This window comes from Lithobates pipiens, unplaced genomic scaffold (genome assembly GCF_037356315.1).
Source record: "Lithobates pipiens isolate NorthernLeopardFrog02 unplaced genomic scaffold, aLitPip1_a1.2 Scaffold_28, whole genome shotgun sequence".
NCBI classification, from domain to species: domain Eukaryota; kingdom Metazoa; phylum Chordata; class Amphibia; order Anura; family Ranidae; genus Lithobates; species Lithobates pipiens.
In genome coordinates, this window is record NW_027507789.1 from 164,723,954 (window position 1) to 164,746,143 (window position 22,190).

Genomic DNA, 22,190 nt, shown 5'->3' on the forward strand with positions numbered 1-22,190 from the left:
TTGGGGGCCCCTGTCCTGCATGGTGTCGGGGCCCCTGTCATGCAGGGGCTCCTGTCATGTAGGGTGTGTGGGGCCCCTGTCATGCAGGGTGTTGGGGGCCCCTGTCCTGCAGGGTATCGGGCCCCCTGTCATGCAGTGTATTGGGGCCCCTGTCATGCAGTGTATTGGGGCCCCTGTCCTGCAGGGTGTCGGGGCCCCTGTCCTGCAGGGTATCCGGGGGGCCCCTGTCATGTAGGGTGTAGGGGGCCCCTGTCCTGCAGGGTGTGGGCCCCCCTCATGCAGTGTATGGGGGCCCCTTCCATGTACGGTGTGGGGCCCCTGATCTGCAGAGTGTGGGGGACCCCTGTCCTGCAGGATATCGGGGACCCTGTCCTGCATGGTGTTGGGGCACCTGTCATGTAGGGGAGGGGGGCCACTATCATGCAGTGTATTGGGGCCCCCATCCTGCAGGGTGTCGGGGCCCCTGTCATGCAGTGTATTGGAGCCCCTGTCCTGCAGTGTGTCCGGGGCCACTGTCATGCAGGGTATCCAGGGGGCCCCTGTCATGTAGGGTGTGGGGGCCCCCCTCATGCAGTGTATGGGGGCCCCTTCCATGTACGGTGTGGGGGCCCCTGTCCTGCAGGGTGTGGGGGACCCCTGTCCTGAAGGGTATCGGGGGCCCCTGTCCTGCATGGTGTCGGTGCCCCTGTCATGCAGGGGCTCCTGTCATGTAGGGTGTGGGGGGCCCCTGTCATGCAGGGTGTGGGGGACCCCTGTCATGCAGGGTGTGGGGGGCCCCTATCATGCAGTGTATTGGGGCCCCTGTCCTGCAGGGTGTCGGGGCCCCCTGTCATGCAGTGTATCGGGGCCCCCTGTCATGCACTGTATCGGGGCCCCCGTCCTGCAGTGTATCAGGGCCCCTGTCCTGCAAGGTATTGGGCCCCTGTCATGCAGGGTATCGGGGGGGCCTTGTCCTGCAGGGTGTGGAGGGCCCCTGTCATGCATGGTGTTGGTGCCCCTGTCATGCAGGGGCTACTGTCATGTAGGGTATGGGGGGCCCCGGTCATGCAGGGTGTTGGGGTGGGGCCCCTGTCATGCAGGGTATCGGGGGGACCCCTGTCATGTAGTGTGTGGGGGGCCCCTGTCATGTAGGGTGTGGGGGGCCCCTGTCCTGCAGGGTGTGGAGGTCCCCCTCATGCAGTGTATGGGGCCCCTTCCATGTACGGTGTGGGGGGGCCCTGTCCTTCAGGGTATCGGGGGGCCCCTGTCACGTAGGGTGTGGGGGGCCCCTGTCCTACAGGGTGTTGGGGCCCCCCTCATGCAGTGTATCGGGGGCCCCTTCCATGTACGGTGTGGGGGGCCCCTGTCCTGCAGGGTGTGGGGGACCCCTGTCCTGCAGAGTATCCGGGGGCCCCTGTCCTGCAGGGTATCCGGGGGGCCCCTGTCATGTAGGGTGTGGGGGCCCCTCTCATGCAGTGTATGGGGGCCCCTTCCATGTACGGTGTGAGGGGCCCCTGTCCTGCAGGGTGTGGGTGACCTCTGTCCTGCAGGGTATTGGGGGCCCCTGTCCTGCATGGTGTCGGGGCCCCTGTCATGCAGGGGCTCCTGTCATGTAGGGTGTGTGGGGCCCCTGTCATGCAGGGTGTTGGGGGCCCCTGTCCTGCAGGGTATCGGGCCCCCTGTCATGCAGTGTATTGGGGCCCCTGTCATGCAGTGTATTGGGGCCCCTGTCCTGCAGGGTGTCGGGGCCCCTGTCCTGCAGGGTATCCGGGGGGCCCCTGTCATGTAGGGTGTAGGGGGCCCCTGTCCTGCAGGGTGTGGGGCCCCCCTCATGCAGTGTATGGGGGCCCCTTCCATGTACGGTGTGGGGGACCCCTGTCCTGCAGGATATCGGGGACCCTGTCCTGCATGGTGTTGGGGCACCTGTCATGTAGGGGAGGGGGGCCACTATCATGCAGTGTATTGGAGCCCCTGTCCTGCAGTGTGTCGGGGGCCACTGTCATGCAGGGTATCCAGGGGGCCCCTGTCATGTAGGGTGTGGGGGCTCCCCTCATGCAGTGTATGGGGGCCCCTTCCATGTACGGTGTGGGGGCCCCTGTCCTGCAGGGTGTGGGGGACCCCTGTCCTGAAGGGTATCGGGGGCCCCTGTCCTGCATGGTGTCGGTGCCCCTGTCATGCAGGGGCTCCTGTCATGTAGGGTGTGGGGGGCCCCTGTCATGCAGGGTGTGGGGGACCCCTGTCATGCAGGGTGTGGGGGGCCCCTATCATGCAGTGTATTGGGGCCCCTGTCCTGCAGGGTGTCGGGGCCCCCTGTCATGCACTGTATCGGGGCCCCCGTCCTGCAGTGTATCAGGGCCCCTGTCCTGCAAGGTATTGGGCCCCTGTCATGCAGGGTATCGGGGGGGCCTTGTCCTGCAGGGTGTGGAGGGCCCCTGTCATGCATGGTGTTGGTGCCCCTGTCATGCAGGGGCTACTGTCATGTAGGGTATGGGGGGCCCCGGTCATGCAGGGTGTTGGGGCCCCTATCATGCAGTGTATTGTGGCCCCTGTCCTGCAGGGTGTTGGGGGGCCCTGTCCTGCAGGGTGTCGGGGCCCCTGTCCTGCAGGGTATCTGGGGGGCCCCTGTCATGCAGGGTATCGGGGGGACCCCTGTCATGTAGGGTGTGGGGGGGGCCCTGTCCTGCAGGGTGTGGGGGTCCCCCTCATGCAGTGTATGCGGGCCCCTTCCATGTACGGTGTGGGGGGCCCCTGTCCTTCAGGGTATCGGGGGCCCCTGTCATGTAGGGTGTGGGGGGCCCCTGTCCTGCAGGGTGTGGGGGCCCCCCTCATGCAGTGTATCGGCGGCCCCTTCCATGTACGGTGTGGGGGGCCCCTGTCCTGCAGGGTGTGGGGGACCCCTGTCCTGCAGGGTATCCGGGGGCCCCTGTCCTGCAGGGTATCCGGGGGGCCCCTGTCATGTAGGGTGTGGGGGCCCCTCTCATGCAGTGTATGGGGGCCCCTTCCATGTACGGTGTGGGGGGCCCCTGTCCTGCAGGGTGTGGGGGACCCCTGTCCTGCAGGGTATCGGGGGCCCCTGTCCTGCATGGTGTCGGGGCCCTTGTAATGCAGGGGCTTCTGTCATGTAGGGTGTGGGGGCCCCTGTCATGCAGGGTGTTGGGGGCCCCTGTCCTGCATGGTGTCGGGGCCCCTGTAATGCAGGGGCCCCTGTCATGTAGGGTGTGGGGGACCCCTGTCCTGCAGGGTATCGGGGGCCCCTTTCCTGCATGGTGTCGGGGCCCCTGTAATGCAGGGGCTCCTGTCATGTAGGGTATGGGGAGCCCCTGTCATGTAGGGTGTGGGGCCCCCCTCATGCAGTGTATGGGGGCCCCTTCCATGTACGGTGTGGGGCCCCTGTCCTGCATGGTGTCGGGGCACCTGACATGTAGGGTGTGGGGGGCCACTATCATGCAGTGTATCGGGGCCCCCTGTCATGCACTGTATCGGGGCCCCCGTCCTACAGTGTATCAGGGCCCCTGTCCTGCAAGGTATTGGGCCCCTGTCATGCAGGGTATCGGGGGGGCCTTGTCCTGCAGGGTGTGGAGGGCCCCTGTCATGCATGGTGTTGGTGCCCCTGTCATGCAGGGGCTACTGTCATGTAGGGTATGGGGGGCCCCGGTCATGCAGGGTGTTGGGGCCCCTATCATGCAGTGTATTGTGGCCCCTGTCCTGCAGGGTGTCGGGGGGCCCTGTCCTGCAGGGTGTCGGGGCCCCTGTCATGCAGGGTATCGGGGGGACCCCTGTCATGTAGGGTGTGGGGGGGCCCCTGTCCTGCAGGGGTGGGGGTCCCCCTCATGCAGTGTATGCGGGCCCCTTCCATGTACGGTGTGGGGGGCCCCTGTCCTTCAGGGTATCGGGGGCCCCTGTCATGTAGGGTGTGGGGGGCCCCTGTCCTGCAGGGTGTGGGGGCCCCCCTCATGCAGTGTATCGGCGGCCCCTTCCATGTACGGTGTGGGGGGCCCCTGTCCTGCAGGGTGTGGGGGACCCCTGTCCTGCAGGGTATTGGGGGGCCCCTGTCCTGCATGGTGTCGGGGCCCTTGTAATGCAGGGGCTTCTGTCCTGTAGGGTGTGGGGGCCCCTGTCATGCAGGGTGTTGGGGGCCCCTGTCCTGCATGGTGTCAGGGCCCCTGTAATGCAGGGGCCCCTGTCATGTAGGGTGTGGGGGACCCCTGTCCTGCAGGGTATCGGGGGCCCCTTTCCTGCATGGTGTCGGGGCCCCTGTAATGCAGGGGCTCCTGTCATGTAGGGTATGGGGGGCCCCTGTCATGTAGGGTGTGGGGCCCCCCTCATGCAGTGTATGGGGGCCCCTTCCATGTACGGTGTGGGGCCCCTGTCCTGCATGGTGTCGGGGCACCTGACATGTAGGGTGTGGGGGGCCACTATCATGCAGTGTATTGGGGCCCCCATCCTGCAGGGTGTCGGGGCCCCTGTCATGCAGAGTGTGGAGGGACCCTGTCATGCAGGGTGTTGGGGCCCCTGTCCTGCAGTGTATCGGGCCCCTGTCCTGCAGTGTATGGGGGGGCCCTGTCATGCAGTGTATGGGGGCCCCTATCCTGCAGTGTATCGGGGCCCCTGTCATGTAGTGTATCGGGGCCCCTGGGATCAGCTCTGCTCCTCAGTGTGGACGATGATTTCTGTTCCCTCAGAGCAGAAAGGAGGAGAGGAAACACTGACAGATTATTACACAAACCTGTCCCGCCCACACATCCCGACACTGGACCCGCCCCCCTGGTCAGCTGACATCAGTCATAATCACACTTACTAGTTCTCTGATAGAGGTGCGATGAAGAAGCTGGGGGTGTAGATTTTACCACTGGAGGGCGCTGTGTGAGGTCTCACTCCCTCCTCCTGGAACCACCTACAAAATGGCGCCGCTCGGCCTGCGCGCGCTAACCCCGCCCCCTCAAGCCAATCAGATGCCGCTGCGTGACGCACGCTCTGGCTGAGTGGCTGATATCTCTGCTGTACGGAGACAGATAGCTGCAGAGAGGATTCAGCTTTATCCTCCCTTCAGCCTGCAGGGGGCAATAGAGCGCCATTGTGTAGTGAGGGAAGGCTGCCCGTTCTTCCCCTCCTCTATGCCTTTCTCACATAACTGCAGGGAGGAAGGAAACGACGATTCACAGTGTCTGGAAGTGCAGGGGGGTCTGTGCTGATTGATTATTAGTGCAGCCCCACCATGAAAGCCCACACTGGACCACCAGGGATTGTCACCACCAGGTAGACCACCAGGGATGCCAATCAGTGCCCACAATGGGCATCACTGATTGGCAGCCATTATTGTTTGGCACCTTATCAGTGTTTGACAGGGCAGCCCCATCAGTGCCACCTATCAGTGCCATCCGTGCCTCCTATGTATACCCATCAGTGCTGCATATTAGTGACCATCGTCAGTGCCACCTTATCAGAGCTTGTCAGTGCAGCCCCATCTGTGCCCTCTTTCAGTGACACCTATGTATACCTATCAGTGCCGCATATTAGTGCCCATCATCGGTGCCGCATATTAGTGCCCATCATCGGTGCCACCTTATGAGTGTTTGTCAGTGCAGCCCCATCTGTGCCGCCTGTCAGTGCCCATCCATGCAGCCTTTCAGTGCCACCTATGTAAACCCATCTGCTGCATATCAGTGCCACATATTAGTGCCCATCATCAGTGCCACCTCATTGGTGCCCATCAGTGCCAGTTAGTGCAGCCCCATCAGTGCCCACCAGTGAAGGAGAAAACATACTTATTTCCAAAGTTTTTTCTTTCAACGTTTTCGGGGTTTTTTTTTTTGTTTAGCAGAAAATAAAAACCGCAGAGGTGATCAATTAACACCAAAATAAAGCTCTATTTGTGGGAACAAAATGATAACAATGTGGTTTGTGTACAGTGTAGCATGACCGCGCAATTGTCATTCACAATGTGACAGCGCTGAAAGCTGAAAATAGGTCTGGGCAGGAAGGTGTATAAGTTGCTCGGTATTGAAGTGGTTAATATTAAAAACCTGAGTATTACTTCACATTTGTCCTCCTCCGCAGTGTCACCATTTTTGCCTCAATTTTTCCCCATAACCCCTCCCCCCCACTAAACTCACGTATATGTCCATATATCTTCTATCGAGTGTCCAGACAATCTGATGCGGCTTTTGACGTTTAAAAAAAAAACAGGTATGATCTCTAGCCGTGACCCTCAATTTACTAGGGTAAAGGAGATTTAACTTTTTTATTATCCAATTTTCTTTACAATTTTGTTAAACACTTTTTAAAATATTTCACAGTGCTTCTGGGGAAGGGATGGGGGGTATGGGGCAGTGGATGGTGTCAGTAGCACACAGCGGGCTGGAGGAGGAGAACACACAGGGGCGGAGGAGAACACACAGGGGCGGAGGAGAGGAGAACACACGGGGGCGGAGGAGAGGAGAACATGGGGCGGAGTAGAACACACGGGGGTGGAGTAGAACACACGGGGCGGAGGAGAACACATGGGGCGGAGGAGAACACACGGGGGGCGGAGGAGAACACGGGGGGCGGAGGAGAACACACGGGGGGCGGAGGAGAGGAGAACATGGGGCGGAGGAGAGGAGAACACAGTGGGGCGGAGGAGAGGAGAACATGGGGCGGAGTAGAACACACGGGGGCGGGGTAGAACACACAGGGGCGGAGTAGAACGCACAGGGGCGGAGTAGAACACACAGGGGCGGAGTAGAACACACAGGGGCGGAGTAGAACACACGGGGGTGGAGTAGAACACACGGGGGGCGGAGGAGAACACGGGGGGCGGAGGAGAACACGGGGGGCGGAGGAGAACACGGGGGGCGGAGGAGAACACAGGGGCGGAGGAGAACACAGGGGCGGAGGAGAACACACGGGGGCGGAGGAGAACACACGGGGGACGGAGGAGAACACACGGGGGGCGGAGGAGAACACACGGGGGCGGAGGAGAGGAGAACACACGGGGGCAGAGGAGAGGAGAACATGGGGCGGAGTAGAACACACAGGGCGGAGTAGAACACACGGGCGGAGTAGAACACACGGGGGCTGAGGAGAACACACGGGGGCTGAGGAGAACACACGGGGGCTGAGGAGAACACACGGGGGCTGAGGAGAACACACGGGGGCTGAGGAGAACACACAGGGGCTGAGGAGAACACACGGGGGCTGAGGAGAACACAGGGGGGGCGGTGGAGAACACACGGGGGCTGTGGAGAACACACGGGGGCTGAGGAGAACACACGGGGGGCGGAGGAGAACACAGGGGGCTCGGAGGAGAACACAGGGGGGGCGGTGGAAAACACACGGGGGCTGAGGAGAACACACGGGGGGCGGAGGAGAACACAGGGGGCGGAGGAGAACACACGGGGGGCGGAGGAGAACACATGGGGGGCGGAGGAGAACACACGGGGGGCGGAGGAGAACACGGGGTGGAGGAGAACACACGGGGGGTGGAGGAGAACACGGGGCGGAGGAGAAGATGGATGCAAAGGATGACATGGGGGGACAATCTGGGCTAAGTGTTGGGGTGGAAGGACAGTTCCTAGCACCGATCTCCTTGGATCACTATAGGCTCTAATAGGCTTCAAAATAGGGTGGACTCGTGGCGCAGAGCATTGCACTCAGAGCCCACCCAAATGTGTTAGAAAAGCAAATGAAGATTCGCTTTTCTAAGACTAAATCGCCTCTCTGCCAGTCGGGAAGCGCGGGTCTGTTACCCATTTCCTGATTGGCTGAAAGTCAGACAATCCTATTGGATGCCTAGGAGGAGGGGAGGAGATGCCCCGGCTGAAGCCGTGATCTCCGAAGGGAAGAGGACACAGGAGACGCTGCCAGGTACCTGCCGCAACCTGTCCCGTTGTACGATGTGTCTGCCAATCCCCAACGCTGATGAGGTAAGTGCTGGTGGACCGGTAGACAGCAGGGGGGAATGGGGTGGGTTTGAGGTGCCGCGGGCGGTGGTTGTTTTTTGCCGTGCCCCAAACAAAATGGGATAGTGGACAGTGTCAGTAGAGCAGTGGATGGTGTCAATAGTTTTTTTTTTAAATGTATTTATTTTTTTCCAATTTCATTTGGTTTTCTTTTTTTTTAACAATGCTTTTTGGGGGAAGGGCTTGGGGCTGTGGACAGTGCTGGTATAGGGGTGGTGTCAGGTTTTTATTTATTTTTTACAATTTTATTTTGTAAATATTATTGAATTTTTTATGTTTTTTTATCAGCCCTGTTGGGGCTTTGTTGAGATATCAGGGGTCTAATAAACCCCTGACATCTTCCCTTTGAGGTAGAGAAAGGGACTGAGGACACAGATTCCCAAGCCCCTTTCTGAGCAGCCTCAGCATTGAAAATTAATGAACAGGAGACAGAGGCTCCCTCCCCCAGAAAAAAATCATGACAGGTCCTCTTAAATATGAGATCGGGGGTCAAAAATACCTCAGATCTCATATTTACACTAAAATGCAATAATAATAATAATTAAAAAAAAATGTCATTTAAAAAAAGATTTAAAGAAATGGCCCTTTAAGGCTAGGTTCACATTGCAGCGATGCGGGAACGCCGCAAATCCGCGGCGGGTTCCCGCATCGCATACCTCCCGGCGGCAGTTCACACTGCCCTATGCGAACTGCTGGGAGTGTCAGTGAAACATTAATGACACCCCCAGATCAGTTCGCATATCGCAATGCGATCTGCAAACTCGTACAGGAATCGGATCGCATAGTGTGAACACCCATGCGATCCGATTCTGCTGCGGACCAAAAAAAGGGTCCTGTGCGAGTTTGGGTCGGGTGCGATGCAAATTCAGCCATACTATCTGTATGGCTGAACTCGCATCGCACAGAGATCGGATGTGATTTGCACTGCAGTGCGAATCACATCCGGTTCTCGTAACCGCTGCAGTGTGAACCCAGCCTAAGAGCTATGGGTGGAAGTGATGTTTTGACCTCACGCCCTGCAGTGTCATGGAGACGGATGTGGGAAATCTTCCCCTTACTCGTCTCCATGCCCAGCCACAGAGAGGACCGGATTGCCTCCACCACTGCAGGCGACTCCAGTAAGCGGCGGAGGGCACCGGAGCGCGGCGGGAGGGGGGCCCCCTCCTGCCGCCGATAAAAGTGATCTCGCCATGAATCCGCCACAGAGACCACATTTATCTTACAGCGCACCGCTGGCCGAACACGAGGATACCGGGTTTATGGCAGCTTGCTGCTGCCATAACAACGATATCCGTCCTCAAAGTAAGGATGTATAACGGCGTTCGGCGGTTCTTTTTTTTTCCATTAAATAATATTTATGGCGTGCCAGATACAGCTCCTCATTATTATATTATATACATCATACACAGAGGGAGGGGGAGAAGGTAAGGGGTAATGTACAGGTCACATACAGTAGGAGGATGGACATAGGGCAGGGATATGCAATTAGCGGACCTCCAGCTGTTGCAGAACTACAAGTCCCATGAGGCCTAGCAAGACTCTGACAGCCGCAATCATGGAACCCAGAGCCAGAGGCATGATGGGACTTGTAGTTTTGCAATAGCTGGAGGTCAATTGCATATCCCTGACATAGGGGGTTGATGTGCAGGGTAAGGGGGTGAAGGAGTTAAAGTATAGCTAAAGGCAAAACTTTAAAAAAAACATTTTTTAGTTTAGGATGGAGTGAATCCAAAACTGTCAGTTTTTATGGCTGTCTGCACCCCCATTGGGGAGTATCGCCCTTTCAATTTGTCCTTTAACCACTTCAATACCGGGCCATAGTCATATGACAGCCACAGATGGGATCTCCCATCCTGGGTGGACATCATATGACGGCCTCGGTATTGCGCCGCTCCTGCGATCGTGGATGAGCTATGTCCCTCGGACACAGCCCATCCCCGATCTGTGGGATTTTCCTCCCCATCGACCCCCCCCCCCCCCGATACATGTGACCGGCCGTGTCCAATCACAGCCGGTCACATGTACTGTGCCGTTATAGGGCGCGTGCAGAACGCCGATCGGGGATGTGGCTTGTCACCCTGACACAGCCCAACCCCGATCGCAGTAAAGAGCCAATGAAATTGGCTCTTTACCACGTGACCGGCTGTGTCCAATCACAGCCGGTCACAGAATGTAAACAAACCGCGGTAATGAGATGTTACCGGGTTCTCCTCCTCACACACTGATCGTGTGTGAGGAGATTGTGGTAACATCTCGTTACCCCTCAGTGTACACACCAACCACACTGATTACCCCCCCAATAAAGCGGACCTGTCACCACTCATCAAAGTACCTGTCATCACCCATCAAAGCTCATCTGAGTACCTGGCCCAGCCCACCTGAGTACCTGTCCCAGCCCATCTGAGTACCCGAGTACCTGTCCCAGCCCATCTGAGTACCCGAGTACCTGTCCCAGCCCATCTGAGTACCCAAGTACCTGTCCCAGCTCATCTGAGTACCTGTCCCAGCCCATCTGAGTACCTGTGCCAGCCCGTCGGAGTACCTGTGCCAGCCTGTCGGAGTACCCGAGTACCTGTCACGAGCCGTCAGAGTACCCAAGTACCTATTTGCAGCCCATGCCTCATAGAATACACATTGGGGTGTTTGCTTTCCAAAATGGGGTCATTTTGTGGGTAATTCTATTGTCGTAGTGGTCCAGGACCTTCAAAAGTGTGATAGGTAGGAATGAAATGAGATGTGTCATTTATGCTCCTAGAACGCCTGAAGGTACCACTTCCATGTTGGACCTCTGTATATGGCCAGGCTGTGTAAAAGTCTCACACATGTGGTATCGCAATACTCAGGAGGAGTAGCAGAATGAGTTTTGGGGTGTAATTTTTGCTATATACATGCTATGTGTTAGAAATATCTTATAAATGGACAACTTTGTGTAAAAAAAAAAAAAAATGTAATTTTCTTGCCACATTTTCTGAAGACTTGTGTAAAAAAATTAAAGCGGTTCTGCACTCATAATAATACATTTGCCCATTCTGTTGCCTCTAGACCGTAATCCCAGGAGACATTGCGGCTAATGCACCCAAAATCTGTAATAGCCGAAATCACGCGAGATTTCGGGTGTATTAGCCGAAATCTCGCGAGATTTCGGGTGCATTAGCCGCAATGTCTCCTGGGATTACTTGGACGAGATCCCAGGAGACAGTGCGGGCTTCAGCAGGAAATGATGCTGATCCCCGCAAGAGACCGCCCATCGCCGCAGGGGAGGAAAATAAAAAACTACGAATTACAAAAGGTAGATTAATAAAAAAAAAAAAAACATGTGGCATTATCAAATGTACGGTCTAGAGGCAACAGAATGGGCAAATGTATTATTATGAGTGCAGAACCGCTTTAACTGCTCAAAAGACTCATAATGCTTCATAGAATATACTTTGGGGTGTTTGTTTTCCAAAATGGGGTAATTTCGTGGGTAATTCCATTGTCCTGGTGCTCCAGGGCCTTCACAAATGTAATAGGTCGTTAGGAAATTAGAGGCGTCATTTATGCTCCTAGAACCCCTGACGGTGCCCCCTGCATTTTGGGCCTCTCTGTGTGACCAGCCTGTGTAAAAGTCCCACACATGTGTTATGGCCGTACTCGGGAAGAGTTGCAGACTGTATTTTGGGGTGTAATTGGAAGTATGCATATGCTGTGTATGAGAAATAACTTGTTATTATGACACTTTTGTAAAAAAAAAAACAAAAAAAAAAAAAAAAAAAACATTCTTCTTTTTCCCAAGAATTGTGGGAAAAAATTACAACTTCAAAAAACTCACCATGCCTCTTACTAAATACCTTGGGCTGTCTACTTTTCAAAAAGGGGTCATTTGGGGGGTATTTGTACTTTCCTGACATTTCAGAGCCTCAAGAAATGAGATAGGCTGTCAGTGCATCAGGTGTGATCAGATGTGATCAATTTTCAATGATTTGCACCATAGCTTGTAGACTCTATAACTTTCAAAGAGACTAAATAATATCCACTCATTTTGGTTTATTTTTACCAAAGAGATGTAGCCGTATAAATTTATGAACAAAAATGACTTATTTGCAATATTTTATCATAGAAACTAAAAAAAAGTTTTTTTTACAAAATTTTCGCTATTTTTTCACTTACCGTATATACTCGAGTATAAGCCGAGATTTTCAGCCCCTTTTTTTAGGCTGAAAGTGCCCCCCTCGGCTTATACTCGAGTCACGAAGATCAGGTAGACAGACGGCGGCCATTCCACTATTCAAAAGCCGCGCCTCCCTGTCTGTGATAGGCGGAACACTCAATTTCCCAGCAGTCAGTGTTCCGCCTATCACGGACATCTGCTCATTCTCATACTACGGACGAGGATGAGAGGATGTCCGTGATAGGCGGAACACTGACTGCTGGGAAATTGAGTGTTCCGCCTATCACAGACAGAGAGGCGCGGCTTTTGAACAGTGGACTGGCCGCCGTCTGTCAGACGAGGAGGAGAGGTGCGGCATGGCACACAGAGGCTGCAGATTGGCACAGGTAGGCAGGGATGGACACAGGGATGGACGGGACACAGTGAGGGACACAGCGATGGACGGGACACAGCGATGGACGGGACACAGCGATGGACGGGACACAGGGATGGACGGGACACAGGGATGGACACAGGGATGTCTCACCCTCGGCTTATACACGAGTCAATAAGTTTTCCCAGTTTTTTTGTGGTAAATTAGGGGCCTCGGCTTATATTCGGATCGACCTATACTCGAGTATATACGGCATGCCGCAAAAAATAAAAAACTCAGTGGTGATTAAATACCACCAAAAGAAAGCTCTATTTGTATGAAAAAATGATAAAAATTTTGTTTGGGTACAGTGTTGCATGACTGAGTAACTGGCATCCAAAGTGTAAGAGCGCTGAAAGCTAAAAATTGGTCTGGTAAGGAAGCTGTATAAATGCCTTGTATTGAAGTGGTTAAAGGAAAGAAACTCCCAAATTTTGGGTTGTCCCCAGAAAAGTAAAATAGGGGAAATCTTCCAATGGAGACACTAGTTCTGGTGACCTGGGAAGAGGGGGATCAAATTGATTCCCTTAATTTGCAGGGATTTCCTTTCACTTCCTGTTTTGGCTATGGGACAGGAAGTGAAGGAAAATCTCCCCCATGGGACACAAATGGTGATAAAAAAAATAAATACATTTGGTCTATCCAAAATGAAAAAAGTTTTTGTCTGTAGTGCTACTTTAATATACAGGCAGGGCACAGCATGGAGATTAAGGGTACGGTAGAGGAAGGGGAGTGAAGGGGTTAAATTTACTCCACCATGAATCTGCTGCTGATCCCTTCATCCGCAGATCCTCATTTCTTCACCCTCTCAGGCCTTAACATGGGATCGTGTTTACATTTGCGATCGCCGCGATGAAGGTACACAGCCACTCTGATCATTTATAAGCACTTGACCTCTGGAAGATTTACCCCCTCACCCCTCCCATGACCAGTCAGTATTTTGCTTTATGGCACTGCGCTACTTTAACCACTTGCCGACCAGCCGCCATCATTTTACTGTGGCAGGTCGGCACGATCCCACAAACCGTCGTAGATATATGTCGTCTCGTGGGGTCGGGATAGCAGGCACGTGCGCACGCGGGAGTGCCGATGCTCATGGCCGACTGTCGCAATGACCGCCAGCCATGAGCGAGTGTGTGTAAACAGATCGGGTGTTCCCATTAGCTAGGAACCACGATTTGTCACTTCTTCTAGTCAGTCCCATCCCCCTTCAGTTAGAATCATCTCCCAGGGAACACATTTAAAGCGGGACTGCACTGCGGAAAAAATATTAAAAGCCAGCAGCTACAAATACTGCAGCTGCTGACTTTTAATAAATGGACACTCACCTGTCCCTGGGTCCAGCGATGCCGAGGCCGATCGATCACTCGGCTCTCGGCTGCTGCCGCCACCATTCTAGGTGAGGGAATCAGAAAGTGAAGCGAAGCGGCTTCACTTCCCGGTTCCCTACTGCGCAATAGGAATTGTCCGCGCTGTCTCTGGGACCCGTGTGTGTCCCAGCAGACAGCGCGCAGGGACAGGAAGAGGCATAGACTCCCGTGGGTAGGGGTGAGCTTTGTGTTCGAGTCGAACGTACGTTCGACTCGAACATTGGCTGTTCGTCCGTTCGGCGAAATCCGAACACTTGGTCCGTTCGCGTCAAAATTCGCATGGCGCTCACGGCCCACAATGCACTGCGATGGCGCAGTGCATTGCTGGCTCATGATTGGCCAAGCATGCACTGTGACCCTGCATGCTTGGCCAATCGCAGCGCCAGCAGCGAGGAGAGCCATGATTGGCCACAGGCAGGATGCCTGTGGCCAATCATAGCTCAGGCTGTGTAGTGCACGCCCCACACTATATAAGGCCGCCATTGAGGCGGCCTCGTGTAGTATGTTGGCATCTGAAGCAGTGGGTGTTCTGTGTACCTTCAACACAGTACACACCGATCGTTTTTGGCTGATTTCCTATCTTGCTGTTGTGTAGTGGTTATTGTCTGTGCCCTGACCGCAGTATACACCACTATATTCACGTCACCTATATAGCTAGTGATCTATCTTTAATAATAGAGCTTGCAGTCAGTAGTGTTAGGAGATAGTGCGTGCTGTCTGCGTGCTCTGTACCCAGTACATACCGCTATAATCCACCTACATAGCTGTTCTCTATTTGAGCCCAATTGCCATCTGCAGGAGTTATTGGAAGTTGTGTGTGCCTCCAGCACAGCACAGTATACATCTGTATATACCCCTTTATCTCTGCTGTTTTCTGGTTATTGTCTGCGTGCCCTGACCGCAGTATACACCGCGATATTCACGTCAGCTATATAGCTAGTGATCTATCTTTAATAATAGAGCTTGCAGTCAGTAGTGTTAGGAGATAGTGCGTGCTGTCTGCGTGCTCTGTACCCAGTACATACCGCTATAATCCACCTACATAGCTGTTCTCTATTTGAGCCCAATTGGGGTTATTTCCTGCAAATTCCTGCAATAAAAGAGGGCTAATTCCTGCAATAAAACTAGAGTATATGGCAGAGGTTGCAGTGTGGTGGCACCAGTGCCTAAGGCCTAATTTTTCTGCCCCTGTTTAACAGAGACATGTAATTACAATTCTTGATATAATATTTTACAGGAGGGCCCCTTCCTGTGCCCACCCAGAGTAACGGTGAGGACTTATAGTGTTGTGGCACCAGCACCACAACCACCAAAGGTCAATTTTTCTACCACTGTTCAACAATGGCATGTAATTACAATTCTTGATATAATCGTTCACAGCAGGGCGCTCCAGCGCCCACCAAGAGTCACTTTGAGGGCTTACAATGTTGTGGCAAAACCAACACCTTGTTCCGCCATTTCTGCAGAGCATATAGGGCAGGCCCCTACTTTCAAACATCCAACTTACAAACATCTCCTACTTGCAAACGCAAGGAGACAGCAGCAAGTGAGATGAAAAAAGATGGACGACAAAACAAATTATACAGGGGTGATAACCCTTCCCTATGTTTTCCAAAAAGCTTAAAAATAGTTTTTTTGACTGGAGCTACACTTTAAAAATGTACCAGTTGAAAATTACAAACAGATTCAACTTAACACAACAAACCTACACAGTCCCTGTCTTGTTTGCACCGCCTGTATACTGCTGTTCTGAGTATATAGGGCCTGGGGGCCACACGCATTTCCTTTTTTTAATATGGGTACAGGGTTCCCCTTAATATGCGTACAAGACCCAAATAGGCTGGTAATGGGCAGGGAGGGCTACCCATGCCATTTTTCTGAATGATTTTCAACCATATTGCAGGAACCAGATATAACATTAAAACCGCAAGCAGTTTTCAATGATGTTATTTCCGTTTAATGTCATTTTGTGCAGGGACTGTTCTAAACACGGGAAACACGTGGCACTTCACAGGCATACTACAGACACCCCCCAGGCACCATATTTAAAGGAATATTTCACTTTTTTTTTTCACTTTAATCGTCAGTAAAATCAGTGCTCCCGCCAAAACGGCCATTTTTAAAAACATTTTAGGCAGTGACCCATGTCCCCTGGGGCAGGAGCCAGGTCCCCAAACCCTTTTTAGGACAGTATCTTGCATATTAGCCGTTAAAATTAGCACTTTCCATTTCGAACGTTCGAGTCCCATAGACTTCAATGGGGTTCTAACGTTCGTAACGAACGTGGGGTCCGTTCGAAAGTTCTGGTGCGAACCGAACCGGGGGGTGTTCGGCTAATCCCTACCCGTGGGAGTCTATGCCCGGAAGTGGGTGTAAATACCTGTCTTTGACAGGTATCTGCACCCCCTCCCCCCTGAAAGGTGCCAATTGTGACACCGGAGGGGGGGAGGGTTCCGATCAGCGGAAGTTCCACTTTAGGGTGGAACCTCGCTTTAACCCCTTGATCGCCCCCTAGTGTTAATCCCTTCCTTGCCAGGGACATTTTTGACCTAATCAGTTCATTTTTATAGCACTGATTGCTGTGTAAATGCCAATGGTCCCAAAAATGTGTCAAAAGTGTCCAATGTGTCCGCCATAAAAATCGCAGATCGCCGCCATTACTAGTAAAAAAAAAAAAATAATAATAATAAAAATGCTATAAATCTTTCCCTATTTTGTAAACGTTATAACCTATGCACAAACCAATCAATATACGCTTATTGTGTTTTGTTTTGTTTGTTTTTTTTGTTTTTTTTAACCAAAAATATGTAGAAGAATACATATCGGCCTAAACTGAGAAAAAATTTGCTTTAAAAAAAAAATGGGGATATTTATTATAGCAAAAAGTACAAAATATTGTTTTTTTTTTCAAAATGCACGCATTTTTTTTGTTTGCAGCGCAAAAAATTAAAACCGCAGAGGTGATCAAATACCACTGAAAGAAAGCTCTATTTGTGGGGAAAAAAAGGACCTCAATTTTGTTTGGGTGCAAAGTCGCACGACCGCGCAATTGTCAGTTAAAGTAACGCAGTGACGAATCGCAAAAAATGGCCTGGTCATTCAGCAGCCAAATCTTCCGGGGCTGAAGTAGTTAACTGACAATTGCTATAATGTTGTACACAAATTACATTTTATATAATTTTTTACATTCCCACAAATATTTTCATTTGGTGGAATTTGATCACCACTAGGTGTTTTAGTTTTTGTGCTATAAAGGGGAAAAAAAACAAAAATTTTGAATAAAAAATATATATTTTTTTACTTTCTGCTATAAAACATATCCAATAAAAACATGTAAAAATCAAATGTCTTCATCAATGTAGGCCAATATGTATTCTGCTACATGTTTTTGGTAAAGTAAAACCCAATTAGTTTACATTGATTGGTTTTCACAAAAGTTACAGCGTCTACAAACTATGGTCTATACTGTATATTATACTGGAATTTTTATTTATTTATTGCTGTAGCACCCTGGTGTTTAGGCAGAGTTGCACCTAAATTTACCTGCCAGGTGTATTCACCTTGGCCAATTGTTAGGGATCAATTGAGTTCACCCAAATTCTGGAATTGCTGCACTTCTCTCTTCTACCGCTAGGTGGTCAGGCACTTGGTGGCATTAGATAAGATAAAGGCATTGCAAGGTCAGATTAGGAGTATATGGGGTATCTCAGCCAATGGGTAGGGGTTTTCTTGGCCTGCTGGCAGAACCTATTTATTTGGGTGGAGTCAGGTGATCGGGGTTCTGTGCCAACTGGAGGGCTGTCTGGGTGGACATGTGCTGCCCAGGGCTGCTATCCTGGGACATCTGGATGCCAGGCTGTGTTAGGGCCTACCCAGAAGCAAGAGAGCAGCGTAGGGTTGGCATTGCGGCTTGCAGTCCAACCAGAAGTGACGGTTCTGCCAGCCGGAGAACCTGTCGGAGGTAGAGGGGAAGCTGTCGTCACTAAGGGAACTTCCACTTTATTACCAAGGACCACACTGAGTAACTGAAGCAAGTACCAGAGCATTATTCTTATCAACCGGGGATGGTGAAGAATTGGGAAACTTCAGCAGGTGCCAAGCCAGGGACCCAGCCAGCGGAGGTTTTGCTTGCCAAGCCAGGGACCGAGCAGGCCAGTGGGGTGACGCTTGAGGAGTATCGGTGAGTGCCGAGCTAAGGACCCTGCAGGGACACGGGGGAGACGCTTGAGGAAGATACTGTGTGAGAAGATTGGAAGAGCTCAGGATATCCAGTGGCAGTGGATCAGCAAGTCTAGTGAGAGAGACTGGGAGCTCAGTGGAGTGAAGATCTAGAAGAGGAGATTGTAGAGGAAGTACAGAATTTCATTACAACTTGTGTTGGAAACTGTTATAAGACTGTTGCCATAGGAGACAGCGATCCTACACATGCAGATGTGGTGTCTGGCTGTCTGCCTATAGAAGTCTCAGAGTCTGCTAATTGACATTGCAACTACTAAAGGGTGTCCTGGCCCTAACCTTCTCTCCCACAGTTCAGTTCAAGAGAAAATAAATCTCTTTGCATTCAAGAAGTGTCTGGTGCCCATGAATCTATCTTACACTACAGCCACCATGCCTTGTAACCCACTCCATATAGAAGGATGTCAGCTGTCCCTAACTCTAGACATTCTCATTAGACCATAGGGGACCCAGGACTATGCTACATTTATTCATATTATTAATGGTGGTGATCAGCGATTTATAGTGGGACTGTGATATTGTGGTGGGAAATCTGACACTAACCGTCACTTTTGACACTTTGTGGGAAACAGTGACACACAGTGATCTGTGCTAAAAGTATGCACTGTCACTGTACTAATGACACTTGCTGGGAAGGGGTTAAACCGGGCAGGGGATTTAAATTGGGTTTTTAAATCATGACATAAAAAATTGCAACGATTGCCATTTTACTCCCTAGTGTCTCTGCTAAAAAAATAATAAAAAAAAAAGTATAATGTTTCGGGGTTTCATTTATTTTCTAGCAAAAAATACGGATTTAAACTTGTAAACAAAGTGCCTGGTCAGCAAGTAGTTGTAACTCCAATTTTGTGGGACAAAAAAAAGAATATAGCAATTGTATATGCTACACAAGTGATAATGTAAATGACTGTCGTTAACCAGTTGCCGACCTCCACACGCTGATGTACGTCGGCAGACTGGCACGGGCAGGCATATGGGTGTACCTGTACGTCCCTGCCTCCCAGCGTGCTGAGGGGGAGGCCACTGATTCATGGCCACCCCCTCGCGATCGCTCCTGGCTAATGAGAAGCTTTTTATTTACTGATTACTGCATTGGTGTCATTTGTGACTGTTATAAGTGGTAGGACAGGTAGTGCTAGGCCCCTTTAGCTCTGGGGTACCCCCCCAATAAAGGGTTAACCCCTTGATCACCCCCCTGTCCCCGGTGTCACTAAACAATCTTTTTACTGATCACCATATTAGTGTCACAGGTGATGCTAGTTAGCCAGGTACGTATTTAGGTTCAGCGTTAAGTACCCCCATATACTACTTGGTAAAGGTTTTAACCCCCTGATTGCCCCCTAGTTAACCTGATCACCATATAACTGTTACGGCTGACGCTGGTAAATTCGTTTTTTTTTTTTATAGTGTCAGGGCACCCGCCATTTATTACTTAAAGCGGTTGTATACCCGCTGAAGTTTTTTTTTTTTTTACTCACCTGCAAAGGAAAAGGCATAATGAGCTAGTATGCACCCAATAATAGCTCATTATGAAATACTTACCTTAGAACGAGGCCCCGGCATCTGGTCCGATCGACGCCAAGGGAGCTGACATGTTCCTTCTGCGTTTCTTCCTGGTATCGCGGCTTTGGGTGAGTGGCCGGAGCCGCGATATCATCACTCCCGCGCATGCACGCGGGAGATTTCTTCCTGGCAGGGTCTGGCGTCTGCCGGACTTTTACCCGAGAATCGCCTGTGCGCATGCACTGCTGCAGTCAGCGGCGCATTGCAAGGGGAATATCTCCTAAACCATACAGGTTTAGGAGATTTTTTTTTTACCTACAGGTAAGCCTTATTATAGACTTTCCTGTAGGTAAAAGTACCAAAATTGGCTATACAACCACTTTAATAAAGGTTAAACCACCTGATCACCCAGCGGGTGATATAAGTTAGGTTTTAGGGTCAGGTGGGGTCTGCCTCGGCCCAGGCAGCGTCAGGTTAGTGCCAGTAATGCTAACACCCACGCACGCACGCACACAGCATAACCTCCCTTAGTAGTATAGTATCTGAAAGGATCAATATCTGATCAGATCTATACTAGTGTCCCCAGCAGTTTAGGGTTCCCAAAAACGCAGTGTTAGCGGGATCAGCCCAGATACCTGCATTTTGCCCCTCTGCCCAGCCAAGTGCACTATCTATCGATCGATCGATCGATCACTGTAATTTACAAAACACTAAACACATAACTGCAATGTTCGTAGAATCAGGCCTGATCTCTGCAATCGCTAACAATTTTCTGGTAGTGTTTTGATACAGTCGCTGACAGTCAGGAGCTTTTTTTGCCTGTGAGTCTCACTAGTGTACCAGTAAATTTAGAGCCCAAAATGGCAAATCGAAGGTACAGTAGTGAAGAGGAGGAATATTTAGAATGTTTTTGTTCTTACCTCCCTTTATGCAGACACAACGGTTCAAATTACTATGGGGACTGGTGTGGATGAACCCCTCTGTGTCCACAAATATAACCAAAATATGGGAGGGGTGGACCTCAACGACCAGTTGTTGGCGCCGTACCTAGTTGCCTGTAAGACCAGACGCTGGTACAAAAAAGTGTCTGTTTATTTATTTCAATTGGCTTTGCTGAACGCTCATGTGCTATACAGAGCTTCAGGATGGACTGGATCCTTCCTTAAATTCCAGGAAGAGATCGTCAGAGCCCTTCTGTTTCCAGACGGGGCTCCACCTCACCTTTCCAATCCAAATGCAGTAAGCCGGCTGCATGAGAGGCATTTTCCTTATGTCCTCCCAAGTACCCCTACCCAACGAGCCCCCCAAAGAAAATGTTGTGTCTGTAGAAAGCACGGATATAGGCGTGACACCCGTTATTATTGTCCCTCCTGTCCTGACAATCCTGGTCTTTGCATTGGTGAATGTTTTGAGCGCTACCATTCACTAGTGGAGTTTTACCATAGAGAACAGCACTGCACAGACTAGGCACACTTTCACAGGATCTCCATCGGATTTTGAGAGACCCAAACCGTTACAGTTACAAATAAAAGTGTAAAAAAGTAGAAAATACACAAAAAAATATAAAATAAAAAAAACGAATTGTTGTCAGTAGAAAGAATAGTGGGCCATCATTGGTTTTAGAGGGAGCAATAGTGACCTATTATTGGAGTCAGTGGAAGGAATTGTGACCCATCATTGGTTCCAGTGGGAGGATCCTATTGTTTGTGTTAGTGGAAAGAATAGTGATCAAAAATTGGAGTAAGTGAAAGGGATGTTGACCCATCAGTGGTGTCAATGTAAAGAATAGTGAGCCAACATTGGTGTCCGGGGGATCAATAGTGACCCATCTAAGGGTGTAGAATTTTGATATATTTAATATTTTGCCACACGTTGCGGAAAGATGACAAACCTTTTTTTGTTGCACAAAGTTGTCACTAAATTATATATTGCTCACATATGCATGGGGTTATGTGGAATTACACCCCAAAATAAATTCTGCTGCTTCTCCTGAGTACGGGGATACCACACATGTGGGACTTTTTGGGAGCCTAGCTGCGTATGGGGCCCCAAAAACCAATCACCACCTTCAGGATTTCTAAGGGCGTAAATTTTTGATTTCACTCCTCACTACCTATCACAGTTTTGAAGGCCATAAAATGCCAAGATGGCACCCCCCCAAATGACCCACCCCGTTTTGGAAAGTAGACACCCCAAGCTATTTGCTGAGAGGCATGGTGAGTATTTTGCAGCTCTCATTTGTTTTTGAAAATGAAGAAAGAAAATAAAAATTTAATTTTCTTTCTCGTACATCACGGGACTCAGAGTCTCAGTAATCACTGATGTGTTATATAGGGTATCACTAGGTGATTGGACACTGGCACACCCTAGACAGGAAGTTCAATACCCCATATAACCCCTCCACTTACCGAGAGTACCTCAGTTTTTCCGCCAGTGTCTTAGGTGTTGGTCACGAGTAAAGATGTGCTGTGCTGAGCTCCACTGGAATATCCTACACTGGGGCAAGCCGTGCAACCGGATCCATTCAAAGTCTCTTTTCCAGGCCGAATTGGATGGTACCCGGGCCTCGTGTCCGAAGAAACAAGGTTTTACCTGTAACC